Genomic DNA, 20,284 nt, shown 5'->3' on the forward strand with positions numbered 1-20,284 from the left:
TGCTCTGGATGAAAGGTTGGAAACAGTTGATGCCACGAGATAAGGGAAATACAGACAGACACGTATACCTGTATTATGCCTCCTAATTATCTCAAACCCCACTTTAGAACTGTGCCACATTCAGTAACATCTTATTTTTCCAGCAGCAGCCTCTTTACCAGCATGCTCATGACTTTCAAACAGCTTCAAGAGAAACATGTAATATGCCTACACCCTTTGGTGTACCAGACCTCTAATCAGTAATGTTACAAAACAGCTTAGGATAAGTTTTGGGAAGTCTCACTATACAACGTTCTAGGGCTGCCCCCAAATAGTCAACCAAGCACTGGTCAACCAAAAAATCATTAGCCGACCAAAATTTCATAGGTCGATTGGTCGCAGGAAAAGAAAAAAAACATTTGGAGCTGTGTCTTGTAAAAATGAAGTCAAAATCAATGCCTGAATTGTCTATAAAAGGCTATGGGGCTTATTATTTTGAAGGCGTGACGTGACACTTTTTTGTTGTTGTTTTTTTTGTACACGGCACGGCAGTCTCTCTTGTATCACCGCTGTTTTCAACCATTAGCGTGTGCTGTCTGAGCCCCGGTCCCGTCCCACAGCGTTCACCATGGATCCATGATTGTCCCCGCTGCAGTCAGAGACCCGCACCGCTCCACCCCACGGACTCCACCCCCCACCAGTCACACAGCCTGAGCTCAGTAACTTTTTACCCTCCTCATCTACTGTGTTTATTGGTGATAAACGGTCAGAGTCACGAGCATTAATTAATTAATTCTTAACCTGACCGCGGGCAAAAAAAGAAAGCCGGGGGCAACACTGGATTTTTTTTTTCTCCTCGGGGGAGGGAGGGGGTCGATTAGTCGACTAATCGCCATACTGGTCGACCAACAAAATCTTTGGTCGGGGGCAGCCCTACAATGTTCAAATTATACTAGGCTTGTCACAATACCAGAATTTCAGTAGTTGATACCTATACCAGTGAATTTCCATGATTCTCAATACTTATTTGATACCACGATTAAAAAAAAAAAAACATAACCCACGTGCTTCTAAATTCACAAGGCCTGCTACAACTGTTTCACATCAAACTTTCTTGATTCAACATCTCAAACTGCACAGAATTTAAAGAGCTGGCAGCAACATAATGCCCCGAATGCCGCACTACTGGCAGAGAGTCATGTTTCCATGACGACTGACTAGACTGATTAGAAAAAAGACACGTGGCACGTCACGTTTACATGAACTCAAACATGTTGCGCCCACATAGGGCAGTTGGAGCGGCTCGAAGTCCGGCCGCGATCACAAAACAAACGGACCGCCAGCTCAACTGTGCTTGGACTCATGTGCGTTTACTCTCTGCATCTGTCCCGACAGGAATCGACACGACCCGTCGACGGCGAAGTTGTATATCCGGTACTCACAATACTGAAAAAAAGCAGGTACCATGTAGTTTTTACATGTTGGCATCGACTTGATAACAAAGTATCGGTTCTCGTGACAACCCTAAATTGTACACAGTAATTACAAAGGAACAGCAAACCCATTGACCCCCCCCATGGGTTCTACTGACGTGCACACAGATACAATACATCTAATATTAGCTTTTTATAGGTCCCATGGTGCGATGTGTAGTGTGATTATAAAGCAGCTCTAGGTTCTATATTAATACTGTTAAAGTATCAAAGCCTCAGTCCAGAGAAATGCACACAGCCTGTATTCAGAAACTGAGCCTTAAAACCAGCCGTCAGGACTTCCTGTAACATTGTGATGTCACAACAAACCAAACACTAGGGCTGGGATGATATGCTTTTCTCCCAATTTGATTCTTTTACAATTTTTTGGGTGCAGATTTGATTCTTCAATATTGCAGATTTTTGCAATTTTTAACACCAGACCGTGTGAAAAAGTTGGATGATGATGATGATGTCTACAGACTATTGCTGCATTCATAACAACTCGGAGGTCGGAATTCCCAACTTGGACATTTCCGACTTCCGACATCATTGCATTCACGCTGCAGGAACTTGGAAGAAAAAAAACATGGATACCTGAAGAAAGTTTGGCATATTGTGGCTCATAGCTGAATACGAAAAATTATGTTTGTTTTGGCGGAGGAGACGCCGCAGATGAGTGCACATATAATGTTATAGCCTCGATAACCATTAAATGTTATTTTCGTCACATACGAGGGTATCAATTACCATACAACAATCACAGCTTAATATAAACGTATTTCATAAAGGCTACTGCAATAATACATAAAAATAAGCATTCAAACCTCAACAAATAACTTAAAATGTATAAATTCTAACCGTGTAAAGCAGAAGTAAGCGATCCGGTCGTTTTGGCTAATGCTGCGTTCCAGGCATATTACAGCTTCAAGTCACGACTTACAACTTTGTAGTGTTCCAGGCAACCCACTCGTGTTTTTCCAACCTGTTTTACCTGTGAAAGTCACTATAACGGCCACTTGTAACTTCCGACCCGTGAACTCGTACCAGATCAAACTGGTATGACTTCACAGGTCGGAAAAACACGAGTTACGAGTTACGAGTTGCCTTGAACGCACCATAACGTCTTGTCAGCCGATGGAGTTAGCAGCCCCCACCCTCGTCATGGATCTATTGGTCCTCGTCCCTACGTCACCACATTCAGGCGCATCCCTTGGCTGCACACACAGCCCTTCATGCCGTTCTCTCTCCTCATTGGATAAAACTTGTAGGATACGAGAAAAGTTTTCTCCTCGGCTCAGAGCAGAGCAGAGTGACTGACAGACCCGTGTTTCAGTCCAAACACTCTATGTAAGTGATTGCTGTGGGAAGATATAACTATTTAATTTTTTAACACAAAAATATCGCTTACTTCTGCTTTAAGACGAGGGCTGCCATGTTTTAATGTTGTCGTGACGTCAAGTCGGAAAGTCGGAGCTCTGATATGACCCGAGTTTCCGACCTGAAATTTCCAAGTTCGACGCCATTCAATTCATTTTTTACAACTCGGAGCTTGTTTTTTTACAACTTCCGAGTTGTCTTGAACGCAGCATATATCAGGCAGTGGCGTCCCTAGGCTAAAACATTCGGGGCTAAAGCCCCGGATGTTTTTTAATTAGCCCCGAATATTAATTTTCAAAAAAAAAAAAAAAAAAAAATTTTATTTATTTTTTTTTTTTTTAAGATCACATCCTCAAACTACGGTTATCTTATGTTGATGCTTCGATAAAACAGTGTTTTTGGACAGGTTTGAGTAACAATTAATTATATTTTTAAAAAGCCACTACTTTGGCTTTGGCACACAAGTGGTTAACACCTCCAGGTCGCACTTGACGTCATTCACCCAAAACAGCGGCACATTTAAAGGGATAGTTCACCCTAGAATGATATTTCGCTCATTATCTACTCACCCTCATGTTGACTAAGGGCTGGAAGAAGTTTCAGAGTCCTCCGTCCCTTCTCTGAGTTACGGGGGGTCTCGGCATAGCAGTGCATGTCCATATAACGGTTGCAAAGGGACACCGGAGCTCTTCGTAAAAAAACACACACAAAAAAACATCCAAATACCTCCATGATGCTCGTATGTAATGTCCGTCTTGTGCTGAAGCCCCAAATTGCGTAATTGTCCCGAAAAAAATTAAATAAGTCTATATTTTAAGCTTGTTTGTAGCGGAAGCTTCTCGAAGCACCTCTTCCTGGTCCGTCCAAATCTCGCGTGATTTGCGCCGGCGTCAGTATGCGTCAGTGCGGTTACTGCGAATCACGCGAGATTTGGACGGACCAGGAAGAGGAGCTTCGAGAAGCTTCCGCTACAAACAAGCTTAAAATATAGACTTATTTAATTTTTTTCGGGACAATTACGCAATTTGGGGCTTCAGCACAAGACGGACATTACATACGAGCAGCATGGAGGTATTTGGATGTTTTTTTGTGTGTGTTTTTTTACGAAGAGCTCCGGTGTCCCTTTGCAACCGTTATATGGACATGCACTGCTATGCCGAGACCCCCCGTAACTCAGAGAAGCCACGGAGGAATCTGAAACTTCTTCCAGCCCTTAGTCAACATGAGGGTGAGTAGATAATGAGCGAAATATCATTCTAGGGTGAACTATCCCTTTAACTTGACAACAAATACCTGACAGCAGGCAGGTTTGACAACAGCAAGCTGCAGCTGTCTTTTGGTAGCTAGTAGCAGCTAAAGTGTATCAAGATGCCACAAAAAAGATTTCCATGTTTTCCCCCAAAGGTGGTCAGCAATCAAAAAGGTAATGGGAATAGAAATTATGTAAAAATGTATAATTTCGAAAAGAGTGTTGCAGCTGGAACTACAAGAGGGTAGTACAGTAGCTAACGTTAGCTAGCTAGCAGCTAGTTGATATTGCTCTGGTTGATATTACATGAGAAAAAAAGCAATCTGTAATTATTGGCATCTGTAAATGCAATTGTAGGGTGTGAGAATTGTGTACCTAGAAATAACTAAGTTTGGGCTTCTTCTAGAGGGGAAAGTTGCTTAAGTTAATGTGCTATAACATCGAACCATCTTGTTTATTTTCTTTTTCATGCATGATAGCAGCTAGTTAGCAGACAGGGATCCCGCACAGCCTGCCTCTTTTACTGTAGCTGCTAATGTGTTAAATGGAAACACAATGTGTTGTTACGTAGCTAGCTAATGTCAGTAGAACTAAATTCAAAATGGGTCATTCATTTGATGATCTGTGGATTGCATCGTTTTCACCTTTTTCACAAATGATGGAGAATGTCTCTATACCTAAAAATTTCGGCGCGCGCATGTGTCACTCTTCCGGGCTAAGCCCCGGATGTGTCAAAATCCTAGAGACGCCCCTGATATCAGGAGCCTTACCCTTCAGCCTGGTGTAAAGATTCAGCCCCCATCTGAGGCTGATCAGCTGATCCACAGTGAAAGTGGCTGCTCAGCTGTAGCAGCGTGTGTGTTTTATAAGAGCAAGGGGGAAAAAACATTGACCTCTCATCGTCCTCTCAATCGACGATAGAGGGTCAGGTTGCTAATGGGCATAAGCCTAGTCACAGACATTTAATAGAGCATTTTAATCTTATCAGTTAACGGTTATTAATCAGTTAAGGAGTGTCAGTTATCTTACTGTAGCTTGCTGCAGCTGTGTACAGAAGCCTGTGAGGGTGCAGAGAGACGGGAGAAATGTTGATAAAAAATCATTTTTTTTAAAGTTTTTGAATCGATCCAGAATTGAAGAGAGTAAGAATCGCGATTCTTACATAAATCGATTTTTCCCCCCAACCTTAGCAAACACTGCACTCAGCTGCAGCCCAAGCTCCGCCCACCTGGACCTGCCAATCAGGGACAAGGATCTGCGTACTGGACTGCAACATGGTGCCTGTTCATTCCAGTCAGACTCGTCTCACCATGTCAGGGTTTCTGATATATTCATATGTGACAGCAGTCAAGCCTATAATCTGATTTCATACAGTGTACATGAAGTGCAGAGAGATGCAGTGTCAGGTTTTTTTTGTTTGTTTGTTTTGTTGTTGTGTTTTTTTTTTTTGGGGGGGGGCAATTATTGTACATTATGCAGTAACAGTGGGAGCAGTGAACTATTGACCTGCAACCTCCCTCATGACACTACAAAAGCCGTCACCATGGTAATCTCCACTACGTGGCTAACCTGTGCAGTATAGGATCATGACAGTGGGTGGGTTTCTGTCTTTACCACAGGGATTAATGCAAACAGCAGGAGCTGATCATCGTCTCCTTATGACAGCTGTGCCTACAGCAAATGAACCTCATATACACACTAACTACACTCAATTCCTCACACTAAAGCCTATTTCAGTCATATGCCTTTACCGCATCTCTCAGGTGTATAGAATCTTCTCCTGACTCTTTGTGGTGTGCTTCTTTAATGCTGTGCCACATCAGCAACCATATGGATCAAAGTAAATAACATATGTGCCTCTTCTCTATTAGAACTATTACACTACTGGTACAGTATGTGGTACATGTGCACAAATAATGGATAGATGATGTCATCAGGCTGCTGAAATTCAATTTGTCCAGTCAAAAACTCTCTAGAATATTGATTACTGATTATGATCTTCCTGCTGTTGTTTCAGCATCTGTGTGCTGCATTATGAGATGTTACTTACATAGGGATGCACAGTGGTATTTACTATTTTGATGTACTGAATATATGTACAAACTCACTCTCACTATCCTCCTGTCAGACAGGTGGAACTGCAACATGGTACACTACTTACAGCAGTGCTTCTCAAAGTGTGGGGCGCGCCCCACTGGTGGGGAACGGAGACATGACAGGTGGGGCGCGACAAACGGGAGGAAATTTTCAATTTCATGCCTATCTTACTGTAAATGCTATTGACAAGACAAGATAATTCACTCTAAACAAAACAGCCACACACAAACAAAGTAATAATGGATAGCTAAAATTATTAAAAAGCATTAGGAGACCGGGAGAAAAAATGTAACCTGGAACTAAAGTGCAAAAACAATGATTGACCAGGGGCGCAGATAGGTTTTTGAAACTGGGGGGGACAAATTTAGGGTCAGGTTGATTTGGTTTTGTGTATGTCATTATGTCAACCTCCTCTCCCTTTCCTCCATCTGCCTCTGGCCTTGCCGTCCCGTCTCCTGTCCATCCTTCTTCTGACCCTCCTTCTCTCTCTCTTTCTTCTGTCCCTCCCTCTTCTCCCTCTCTCCTTTCTGCCTCTTCAAGCTGTAGATCTAATGCACAACTAGGCCTACTGCTGCTACCCTCCAGTGGATCGCTTTCAGTTTCACCTCCCTCACTGCCATCTTCAGGAACTACCTGCAGGCCAGGACCATGACAACATTTTAACATAGCATAAACAAACATTATAACTGCTTTAAGGCATTAGCGCCATTGGCAGTAATTTAACATGGGCATACCTACAGGCTACCACAGAGGCTACCAGTCCCAGGAGCCATATCTCTACTAGAGATTATAAGATTCCATATGGATATGCCAATGTGTTGCTATGGTGGCCAAACTTCCTGTCTGCATAAATGAGCCTGTCAACCAACATCACAGTACAAGCATTTTATTTTAATAAGCTTAAAATAATAAAATATATGTTATTTTGTGTAGTGCATTTTTGTCTATAATGGTTAGTAAAAAAGTTCAATTCTGGACTCTAAAAAATAATTAACTGTGTCTGTAAGGCGAGATAATAACAAGCTAACAGGCTCAGTCATTCAAATTCAATGGAGGTGATGTATGACAACAACACAATAATTGTGTTAAATACTGATTCACCTTAAATGGAACACATTGCGCCGAGTGTTAGTAACTAAAATAACAGTTCACGGTTTAAAATGATGACGTTAGCAATCGCTGTTGAAACTGTAACCTAACAACTTAGAGTCTAGACCATTAGGCTTGGCAATATCACGGATTCAAGCAGGCCTACACTCTCTCTTCCTCTATTCTCACTCTGTGTCTCTACTACGATTTTACTTCCACGGCGAGATTTCTTTGAACAGACAGACTACCAACAAAAATTGCAAGGTGATATGATAACGTTTATGATAACACACAGTTTACTTACAGTTGATGCTTTTTGAAAAAACGATGCAATCGTTTTCTGCTTTTTGGGTTTGGCAGGCCTCATCTTGCATGCCGTTTTGTTGTTGGTAGTTCTAGGTTATGGGGTCCTAAACTAGGAGCTGTCCCACTGATGCCTGTCATATGCGTTCTGGGTAACTATGGTAACCAGGCTTGAGACGACGCAGCCTACCCAGCTCAACAACCGAATACAGGAGTGTAGCCTAATACCGTTTCTCGCCACATAGCCCATACGCGTCCAGAGAGGCGCTATTTCGCATTTTTTTCGCATTTTTTTGCATTTCGAGATTTTTCTCTCCATAAAAGTGAGGGGGACGGATCCAAGTGAATCAGAATCTGGGGGTGTCGAGTCCCACCTGTCCCACCCTCTATCTGCGCCCTTGTGATTGATGTCGGGATGTTAATTGCAGCGGGCCAACAAGGTAGCAGCAGCAGCAGCCGCAGAGAATTTCTAATAGAGACTGGCTCTGGTAGCAGGCTGCTGTGTTCACACCGGACGCCGAAGCACCGCGCGGAACAGAGACCGCTTCCCTTTGGTGCTCAAGTACCGGTTGTGTAGTTCAGACCAGAAGCGACTCGCGCCCTGCAGCGATCGGTTCGGCATCTGGTCAATTTTGTGCGCGAGCCGCGAGCTAACGCGTCAATCTTGGCAGGAAGTCACACATGAAACAACGAGAGAATCCGGTCAATTGTCAAAATAAAGCACTTTTCAAAATAAAACACAGCGATTGACAAATGCGATCATATTTGTGTGCGTTTTATAGCTTATGTCAGACTCGAGAGAGATGAAAACACACGCACACACACACACACACACACACACACACACACACACACACACACACACTTCTCAGCTCAACATTGAGCATGACTTGAGGCAGTTTCAAGCCTGCAACCCCGGGGATGTGCAGTGCAAAACAGGCACATTGCAGCCACTAATGCAGGGAAAGTTCACTTGTTCATGTTTTTGTTTTTTGCACAGATTGCAAATGAAACACTGTTTCATTATTTGACTACTGTAGCCTACTTTTACTTTTCGTTTTTGATCTGCACTTTTATTTTCTCTTTTTGAACTTTGTGTTATTTCATGTTTTAGATTTTGACATGAAATATGACTGATATACTTGGTGCTAGTAAGTTCAATAAATTTGAAGTAATTTTTGTTGGGGCGACGGGGGGAAGTGGGGCTTGAAAATCCCCACTTGTTAAAAGTGGGGAATGACGAAAAAAGTTTGAGAACCACTGACTTACAGAGAGGACCAGTGAGAATCTATCATCTAGACCAGGGTGTCAAATGTATTTTAGTTCAGGGGCACACATTCAGATCTGATCTCAAGTGGGCCGGACCAGTAAAATAATAACATAGTAAAAAGAAAACAAGAACTCTAAGTACTTCCCTTTGTTTTAGTGTAAAGATGTACAAGTACATTATCAAAATGTTTACAGTTAGTGAACTATTGTTTTACAAAACATTATGAACAACCTGAAATTTCTCGAGAAAAATATGTGCAATTTCAACAATATTATGTCTCTTCTGTCTTCTATGTCATTTTCACACTTGGCAAATTCATCCCATGGACCGGATTGGACCCTCTGGAAAAAACTAGGTGGTGGGAAACACCAGAGGTATGATATAATATTATCACACTATATTATTATTACAATGTGCTGAGTATGGTAATACCACATTGATTACCTTTTTGTCAATATGTCAATATGTCAACATAATCTTGATGAATAAGATTAAGTTTTCAGTCTGTTCATCTCATTGAAATCATTTTCATCGTTTCAAAATGGGATTATTAAACAGACAGACTGACCAACATAGTCATAAATAGTACTCTTGAATTCTAGAACCAAAAACTAATCGCAAATCACATTTAAAATGTACATTATAACAGATCAATACTTGACATCTGTGTGTCAATACAATATTGCCACACAAAATATCACAAGACAGCTGTATGGATTTGTCCCCCACCCCTACAGCTCCTCACAGCTTCCTTCATCACAAGATCAAACAGGTAGGAAAGCTTCGTCCTCAACGTCTCCACCCACCATGGTTCATTAATGGACAAGCTAAAAGAAAAGCAGCCTGCTGCTTCAACAGACAGCATTAGATGGGATCAGCTGATACTAGACAAGGCTGTTATATTTGGATTGAAAGATACTAATTAGCCATTACACCAACTCCAGTTTTCAGCTACAAATCAGAGGCTCACTATTGTTCAATGCAACGCTAAGCTGCTACTCACAAAGTGTTTCTGCACAATTTCTTCACAATAAAAGCCTTCCAGTGTGTCAAAGGGAATCAACCAAACCTACAAAGTAGGATTTTAATATAAAACACCTGAAGGAAGAACGTTTAACTGACAGGAGCTTAAAAATAAAAATGAAAAGGGTATTTATAGCAGGACAACAGAGTGAAAAGACAATGAGAATATATTTTAGTATATGCTTTGCTTTATCTGGCCTTCTATCTTGTATTAGAAATTAGCCTGTGTGATGATGATGATGGTATGACTGATGATCGGAGACATTGTCCTGGAGGTACCGAGGTCTTAAAGGGATAGTTCACCCAAAATTGAAATGTCACTCATTATCTACTCACCCTCATGTCGACTAAGGGCTGGGAGAAGTTTCAGAGTTATCCGTGGCTTCTCTGAGTTACAGGGGGTCTCGGCATAGCAGTGCATGTCCATAACGGTTGCAAATGGATACCAACTGTCTTCGTAACAAAAAGACACACCAAAAAACATCCAAATACCTCCATGCAATGTCAAATTTGGACGAACTGGGAAGAGGACAGACTCTGGTTCGTCCAAATTTGACAAAGAGAGGAGCTTCCGCTACAAACAAGCTTGAAAAATAGACTTATTTAATTTTTTTTGGGACAATTTTGCATTTCGGGGCTTCAATACAAGATGGGCATTACATACGAGCACGATGGAGGTATTTGGATGTTTTTTGGTGTGTCTTTTTGTTACAAAGACAGTTGGTATCCATTCGCAACCGTTATATGGACATGCACTGCTACGCCGAGACCCCCTGTAACTCAGAGAAGCCACGGATAACTCTGAAACTTCTCCCAGCCCTTAGTCGACATGAGGGTGAGTAGATAATGAGTGGAATTTCAATTTTGAGTGAACTATCCCTTTAAATGTGGACCTTTGTCATGTCTGAGTGGAGACTGGTGGATTGTTGAGGCTGAGCTTTTGGTTCTGACAGTGTCATATCTGCCAACAACCACTAGGTGAAGATGAACAGATGAATGTATGAATATGTGTGAGAGAAATACTTGATGCTAAAAGGAGAACTTGGTCATGAACTTCAGATACAACCGGGTCATGTGACTGCACAGTTCCTGTATGGATGGATGTATTCTCTGAGTCCAGCTCTGTATTCATCATCAGAGAGGAGCTGCCTCCCAAACCATTTCATGCTCCGTCACGGCACAAATCATCAGATGGAGGAGACTTCCTTTGTTCACACTCTAACTCACGTTCTCACTCTCATCCCGCTTATTCCTCTCTCTCCCTCTTCCTCTCTGTCGTAGTGGATGACCTTGACTGACAGGCTTGTTGCCACAGAAACCAGACTACGCACTGTGCCTATTGTGCCCTGTTGAAGCGGGGAGGTGTGAAATCCACCATGAGATGAAGGATGGGGCTGGAGGTAAAGAGCAGCACACAGCATCAGTTAAAACCATATAAAAAAACTGCAGAGACAATTACTGGTGTTTTAACAGGATTTAACCCTTCACACACACACACACACACAAGCGTGATAAAGAACAGTGGGGGGGGGGGGGCTGTAGGTCATTCATTATTCAGTGTTCACAAAAAACTGTGGACCGGAAGCAGATAAAACACACATAAGACAGACTGTACACACACACACACACTGTGTACAGGCTGACTCTGCTGGCTGGGGGGGGCGGGGGGGGGTCCATCAGGAGGTAAGTGGTGAGACAATGGCTGACTAGTGATGAGCAGAATAAGAATGGAGGAGAGATAGAGGAATAGTAACAAACACAATCAGCCTGTTTCACTGGAAACTGCCCATCACTGCAGTAGATTTTACAATGTAAAAAAAAACCAATGTGATGAACAATAAATGAGGGCTGTCCCGATCCGATATTGATATCGGATATCGACCCAATATGATATCAGCCAAAAAACGAATATCGGATCATATCGGGCTGCATCTCAGATAAAAGTAGTAGTCCATTATTCCGCTCCAGCACTTCTGTATAGGTGACTCTGTTTCACACTCCAACACAGTATGGCGGTAATGCAGTCATATTGATTTTGACTTAATTTTGACAAGACACAGCTCCAAATGTTTGTTTTTTTTATATACTTTTACGTTTTTCTAATACTGTTGCTGACTGTTCTCTGTTTGAGTAATATCACTTGACAAAGCCTTTTCTAACATTCCACACTACAAAATAAATAATGAAAGTATGATTCGTGCTGATATTGGATCGATATCGGTATTGGCCGATATTCAAGGCTGCAATATCCGTATGAAAAAGTGGTATTGGGACAGCCCTACAATAAATGATCAATCCATACAGAAACCCCCCATCCATGGTTTGTTCTATCCCCCTCACATCCATCTCCCCCAGTCCTCCCCAGACCAGATGAGATATCCACTCCCTCCAGTGTGTCTGCCCTGGGGCTTTCTCCCAGTTGGACACGTCTGGAATAGCTCCAACAACATCCTAACCCAGTCCCCTGACTCTGGATGCAGAGGAACAGTGTGTGTTCCCTGTGGAGGTCAGAGCTGCTGACCCCAGAGTCCACACACCCTGCACAGGAAACTCTGAGGGTGAGGGTCAGAGGCAGACTGGTTCAGCTCCTTGTTCAGGCTGACCTGCTGGGAGGGGGCATGCTAATCCCTGCTGTTGCATACCCTTTAATACCCAATTATAGAAAATTAAAATTAGACCACAGAATGCATTTTTTACCCTCAGCCTCGGGGCAGCAGTGGGGTTCACTCCTCTCCTGTTTCAACATGACAGTGTCATGACATCATGATGGGGTCCAATCGCCACAGGCGCTCATATCTCTGACTTTCCCTCTCTTGTTTTGTATGATGAGTGGTGGCTGCTTTTCTCCAGAGATGAAACTTCGGACAATCTGACTTGCAACGTCGGTTGCAGCATCATCGCCGTGTGTGTTTACCAATAGAAACTTTAAGCAACAGCAGCTTTAGCGAAGGCTACGACACCATGTGACAGGTGAGGGTATAAACACAGCTGTATCTCAGTCATGTCTAAATGTCTTTCAAACAGTCAGAGAGGTGTTGCTCTCGGCTTTAGATGGCAGTTGAGGCGCACCGAGTGGCGCAGTGGGTTAAGCAGGCGCCCCATGTGTTGAGGCTATAGTCAGGCATGAAAAAGTCCCAAAAAAAAGATGGCAGTTGAATTTCAGAAGAAGGTTTCTGCTGTTATGACGTGAACAAATCTAAGAATTTAGATTGTCAACTATACATGTGTGTCTTGCTGAAACATGTAATGTATAATGTGTCACTATCAATTGTAGAACATGTTTCATTTCAGAAATACAATGAAAACCACCACGCGTTGTAGCGACTATGTGAGATCGCTTGTTTCCCCATAGTAGATCAGCCGGCCACGGCAGCAACGCCGGCAAAACGGCTTCAGTCTCCGTCAGCGGAGCGAAGATCTATTTCCGTGTGCTGCAGCCGTCGCAAAATCCGCTGTTGCTTAAAGTCCCTAATGTACATAGCCTAGTTGAAACCCTGGTATTTGTATAAAGAGACAAAAGACACTTTGCTTTGAGAATCGGCGGCTGATATCAGCAGCCCTTACCAGTACCAAATACTTTGAAATAACCTTCTGTGTATTTACAGGTACAGTATTAATGAGACAGATTTAACCCCATAGTACTCGTCCATCCCTACTTCTAGTGGATTTCAAGTATCTTTTCTTATCTTGACACTCTGCCATGAAGCAAAGACCAGATGCAAACATCAGTCGGCCACATCACCCGGGTCTTTCTCTCTTTTTATGTAACATCTCACAACAGTCAACTTTCACCTGGAAAAGAAGAATTTCCCAGCTGCTCTCGCTCCAATATTAAAGGATAAATATTCTGCCCCTTTTCCACAAATTAAAATGGTTCTCAGGTGTCTTAAAGACATGTCTGTGACATACTTTGGTCAAAATACCCCAAGGATCAAACATCACAGCTCTTTTCATCCTCTCAAAACAGCCCTGTTCAGAACGGCTGGTTTCAGTGCCTGTCCCTTTAAATGTAAATGATCCACTGCTTGCCCAGTCCCTTCTACTGGTACCAGGTAGGGGTGGGGTTATGCAAATTCAGAAACTAGTTACATCACTGGAAGACAACTGAGGGAACAGCTTATAAAACCACATGGATTTCAACCTAGGGAGCCTGAACATTACAGATTTTTTTCTCACATTTTGGGGCCAGAAGGCAAAACAAACACCTAAAAGAGCCTTCAAAAAGTGATATTTCCATAATATGTCCCTTTCAATATTTGGGGACTCACAGTGGTTGTGCTGCAGCATCTTTCATTCAGCTGCAAGCAGACCTACATCTGCCTCCATAATAGGATTCATTCAGCTCAGTCACATGGTGGTGGAGGCTAACCCCTGATCCACATCCACACATGACCTGGAATAACTGTTGAATGTCTGTGACCTGGATATGGCAGTCCTATTATTGCAGCTTGTTAGTCCACCTGTGGGTCTGAACACGTGCTGCTCAGCCGGAGCTTCACACTAAAGCCTCCTTTGTTTTTACAAGTGATTCAAAAGACTGGAAACACCAATTGTGTCGCTCTGAATTACCGGACAGATGATATTATATTTCCCAGCAACAATGGACGTTAGAGACCAGACTTACATGGAGTGTGTTTGGGTCTGTGCTCAGTCCAGCTTTTGATCTCTGGCCGTGTGAATTGAGAGAAAATTCTTATTAGATAAAACTTCAGTCAGTCTGTGGTGTGCCAACTTTCTGCCACAGCATAACTAACTCAGTGTGCAGAGGTGTGTGTTTGGCCTCACACACACACACACACACACACACACACACACACACACACACACACACACACATCAGCTAATCATTCACCGCAAAGGCATGAAAGGAATTCAGGAGCTTCTGAATTGGAGATGATTCAGTGATATTATGTTAAAAAGTAATCTGTAAAAATGTATCGGATTCCTTTTGGGAATATGTTCCAGAACCTCTGCATGAAAAGAGGCAGTGGCCCAAACACCTTACAGAACATAAGCAGTTCAAGTCCCCCTAAACCAGAAACTATTAACATGTCAATGTAGTGTTTGGGTTCTGCTACAAGACATTTCAGCAGCAAAGTCGCTAATGCAGCCATAACTGATTATTTTAGATTTGAAAATGCAGTTTCAAAGCCAGAGTCTGAAAAAGTTGGATTCAGTTTTTCAGCAAACAGCCGGGATTAATACGTAACCATCCCTAGCAACCAATCCCGTTGAATTTGTTTTGCATCTCATTTGTTGTTCACTGTGATGTGATCTACTAACACAGCTAGATGTTCAATAATTTTTATCATTAGTTGCCGTGGTCCACAGGTACATTTGCCACTTTGGATGTGGGAAACCAGGGTTCGAATCCCGGTGCAAACCTTGTGTTTTGACTTCACTCCTCTGTTTCCCCTTCCCCGTTAACGTGCACCGCCGTTACTTAGCAACACAGTGGCGGTGGGCGGGCGTGAGTCATGACACATTTGTATACTCATGAATATTCATAGAATCTGGATTTTTCAATGAGGGGGAAATAGTAGACCTGTTTCTAGCCTCTTTGGGAGTTTTTTTAAACAACTTTTTGTGGGAAAGCAATTTTTATCCAAAAGTAGTCATAGCAGAGCATTTTTACAAATTTTAAAATGGACTTTAAACATAGTATGAATGGAATCTAAAACTTGAATGATGTAAAACGTAGCTTAGTGAGTGAAATAAACTCATCGTAGCCTATACTGCAGGATTCACAGGGTTTTAAACCATCAAATCAAATGCAGACACATGACTGGAGTCAGACAGTCACACTTTTACAGCAGGGAACTCCTCACTGAGCTCAGCCATGATGTGGAGAAAAGAAAGAAAGTGAGAATGTGTGGAGAAGCTGAATGTCATTCCAGGAGTTCAACATGGAAGTGGAGGAGTCAGCATCTGCCTCAGGTGGCCATTAAAATGAGCCCAGTGTTTTCACACTGTCTGCATGCTATTATTGGCTGTACACTTTTGCACAAGCACAGACAAACCGAGTAGTGAGGCACATTTCGTCAGACTCTTACAACAAGAGTGTGCAACAGAAGCTACACAGACTGTGTTTGGGCCTGAGGACGACCTTGACTCCTCCTTGTGCGTTTTAAAAAGAAGCCCAGAGACAACAAGCAGCCACCTACCTCTCGAAGAAAAGTGCCAATCGATTGACAAGGACAAAAGCGAATAATGCCGCAGAAGCACCATATCCACTTCACACCACCGGCCATGACGGACACACTGAATGACCTAGAGCGGATGAAGCGCACAGCTGGCTGTTCTTAGTGCTCCAGCTGTTTATATGGGTTTCCGTGTCTATGTGTGTGTTTGTGTGCGCATGTGTGATTGTGTGTGTGGATAAATGCTCAGTGATATTCACACTCCTGCCTGTCCTAAATTCCTCTTGAACTCAAATCACACATCTGTGCACTGTCCTTCCCACCTACTGTCTGAGCCTCCATCACTCTGCCATTGTTATTCTGCAGTGCACTCCAGAATACCGCCACCTCAGGGGGAGCAGGCGATCAATGGAAGAGGAGAATAAAACACACACACACATCAGAAATAAACTTAATGGAAAATATTGTGTCTCATGAGCTCAGCGCTACAATTACTTAAGACTCCTAAAACAAGAGGTCAGCCTGAGGGGATGACTTGACAGCTCGTGGTCAAACAGCTCATCAGGCTGCTGTTTGTTTGCCGTGAGGGATAAACTGCAGCTTTGTGCCGCTGATGAGCATCAGAATGCAAATGAGTGCAATGATACAACACGACGCACAAGAAACAAGACGGCGCTGCTGCAGAATTTAAAGAAGCACCATAATCCCTATTCATCACTAAGCACACTGCTCCAGGCGAAAAGATTAGCTCTTCCATTTCACTGTAACCAAACCTGCACACAGTGACAGAGCCTCGGAGCGTACAATGCTGCAGAGGCACCACTTCTAAAGCTGGATTGACCTTGGCTTGACTCTGTACTTGCAGCTGTGCAGCTTTTTTTTGAAGTGACTCGAGTAAAGGAGAATACTTGTCTCCAATGAGATGAATGGCAAAAGTGGAGCGGTGCTGTGTATTTTCTGGCTGATTGACATTGATGTAAATGATGACAGAGTGACAGAAGTCTGGACAGGATGAGGGTTCATGTTGACCAGCAGATGGCAACAAGTCTCCTAACACGATGAGCCTTCACATCAGTGCTGGCATCCTCAACACTCATGTGAAAAAACATTTTTGTGGTAAGATCTGTCAGTGACCTAAAACCCTTCAGGAACATTTGGTTTATCTGAACAAAAACCAGACCCAAGGATCTCCTGAGGGGCCAGTGAGCCAACAGAGGACTCGTCATATAACCTGGGACAGTCCAAACTCTCATTAAAAAGCCTCTGAAATCCCCTTTACCATGCTGCATCAACATTTTATAGAACCTTTCATGGAACACAAACTGATGCCCACTTATACAGCTGTAGGAATCCGTGTACCTTTCGTTCTTTCGTTTTTCCGTTTCAAAATCAAACAAACAACAATGTACCTTTCATTCTTTCGTTTTTCCTGTTTGATTTTGCCCAAAAATAAAATCCAGATTTTCTTCTTTCAAAAACCGATTTACGTTAACGTTTTTTTTGTGAAATGACAAACTATGTGTGTGCTGTTTGTGTCTTTTAAATGGACCTGGAGTCTAATAATAAAGTCTATCTGTCTGTCTGTCTGTCTGTCTGTCTGTCTGTCTGTCTGTCTGTCTGTCTGTCTGTCTGTCTATACTAAAACATGATGTCAACCGACTGCCTTCCACTGAGTGGCCAGAGCGCTGTCACCCGAAAAGTTGTGAGAGTGACGTCCGACACGAGAATCAAATCATTTTACGAACACACCGACAGCAACGACCACTGATCTGTTCAAGACTGTTGTTTTTCTGTCTCATGAGTTAAACGGCTGCTGTGTAGAAAACCACGTTGTGGTCCGTAATCGAGGTGCAGACGAGCGAAGATAGAAACAAGAGAGCGAGACGACGTGGCCGGTTACACCCCGCCTTTCCGAAGCCCCGCCTTTCCGACAATAGACTTCCATTCATCGTAATAGCGGGGTTTTCTATTTTTTCTAAAGACCCCGCTACTCCGAAAAGGCCAGTGGGGGAAACCCCCCCACTCCGAACGGACAGACGGACCTAATCAGAAAGGAACCAGAGGCTGTGCAGTGCGCAGTGCGCAGTGATCCTTTTTTCCTTTTTGGGGTCAAACGGATCATGTGCATAATTAACTGCAAAACAAGCAAATACTTCATACTGTATTAATGACTTATAATGTTCATTATGCTTCTAGCCTGTCTAGCCTCTACCTGGTCTTTTTACTAAACTTAACCAACTCCTTTCTTCATTGCCTAAATCCAACCAAAGCATCTCCCTCAGTCAGCTGTCAGCACGAGCGGTGGCTGCAGCAGCCTCGCGCCCCTGTGAGCTCAAGCCGGGTTCAGCCGCGCTCGAGCGGAGGAGGGGGGGAGAAAAAGAAAAAAAAGTGTATTTCTATTACTGTGTGGGAGATCTCCAACAACGGAGTCTGGGAGAAAGCAAGTGGGACAGATCTGCCCAGTCTCTGAGCAGCGCACGTTTCACAGACAAGCCACAAAGCAGAATGTAAACAACGTCACGCGGTTCAGCACCTTGGACAGCTGCGGGGGGGAGGAGGGGGTGTCGGAGTAGCGGTGTTTCGAAGTGGGGGTATTTCGGAACAGCGGGGTGTCGAAGTGGAGGTGTGTCGGAATGGAGAGCTGTCCCCGACGTGGCCGTAGCCGCGGTGATATGACGACCTCGCCCCCGCCGAGGAACTCAGCTGGAATATGTAAAGACCTAAACCCAGTCGAGTCGAGCAGAGCTGTAGCCGTGTTGTGGAAAAGGGCCATTGGTCTTTTTGGGAATGAAATCCTGGCTGGCCTTATAGCAAACGCCAACATGTTTGTTTACAGTGTGTGGGAAGAGCGTGATGGGAGGAAGGAGGCGGAAGTCACTACGGCAACACAGCGCAGCCCAGATACATGAACGGGGGCTGTACCGTAATAATTACCCTAGTTAGAGTAAAAAAATCAATTTTACGATTTCACGTTTTTAACACCGTCCTAGCTAAATAATCACGATTACGATTTTAAAAAGATTAATCGAACAGGCCAGTTTCAGGGTTTCAGATTCTCTCCAGAACTCTGTTTATTTCTTCACACAACTTATTCAATCACTTTTCAATTGTACAAGAGTACAACACCATAACCACTGTCAAATAGTGTACACAATAATCCCCATCATCAGGACACACTGCACTGTTTTTCAAGTTGTTCAGATTCTTACTGTGGCACCAGTGGCTTGCGATGTTGAAATGCTGTCTGTCTGGATTAGTAATGATAAACTTCTGCTCAATGGTTGGTGCTGAGAACGTGGAAGTAAGTAATAATTTAAGAATTTACAATGATTTTTAAATCCAGAAATGTATGCCACAATGTCTGGCTTGCCTCCAGTCTGTGGCCTGGAAGCTGTCTAACTTGTAAAAACATTAGTCATGTTAGGCTAAAATTAACTTCATCCACAATCTCATTTAGCTTCATGTTGCCATCACTCTTCTCTTGCATTTTAGGGACAGGGTTCAGCATGTGATTTCCAACTTTGTCTGGAATGGTAAAAGTCCCCAACTCAGAATTATCCACAGCGCAACGACACAGAGCTGATGGTGAACTCTCACTGCCCAACTCTGAGCTATAGTAATTGGGCTTCACTCTGTGCCCTTTGATCAGCTGGTATGATAATAAAACTGAGACTGAATGGCGTACAATGGAAAATAATCTGGGTCCCAAGTCTGCTCTGGTCCCATCGTGCCTCATTTAATGGCAGTCTGGAGGGCAGAAAGTGTATGGAACGCATATTCCCCTTTTACAACCATCATCTGAGCGCTGCCCAGCTTAATTGATAAACAGAGCGGATTGAGGATTTAGCTTTTTTGCTTTAGTGTGACGTCCGACAAGGATCAAATCCGCCAAGTTTAAAAACACACCGGCAGCAGCGCACACTGATCTGCAGCCAACTGAGACTGTTATTATTCTGTCACCTGAGTTAACGAGGTGCACGTGTGTTTGGAACTGATGAGAGGAGAGAATAAAGAGCGAGACAACCAGTGTGCGAAATACCCATCAATATTCGGGGGGGTCCCTAACTCGCGATTGTTGCGCAATACCGTTATTTTTTTTTCTTTTTATAAAGTAGGACTATAACATTACAATAAGCCAAGAAAATTAGCCTATAGCCTAAAAAGGAGAGGCAAAGTTGTGCATTACAATGCAGAAAGTAATTGACGATAAATAGACGATAATTCAAATAAATAAAATTGGCACCACACTGGCGCACTTGAACAATGAATAAATGCCAGGTAT

The 20,284-nt window shown here is 43.2% G+C and overlaps 1 protein-coding gene across 3 annotated transcripts in view; it reads right to left on the bottom strand.

Annotated features, from left to right (window-relative positions):
- Positions 1–20,284, bottom strand: part of cdk14 (cyclin dependent kinase 14) — a 213,205-nt gene that overhangs the window by 143,225 nt on the left and 49,696 nt on the right. The window lies entirely within an intron of this gene.

This window comes from Trachurus japonicus, chromosome 16 (assembly GCF_045865225.1).
Source record: "Trachurus japonicus isolate A0001 chromosome 16, Traja_1.0".
NCBI classification, from domain to species: domain Eukaryota; kingdom Metazoa; phylum Chordata; class Actinopteri; order Carangiformes; family Carangidae; genus Trachurus; species Trachurus japonicus.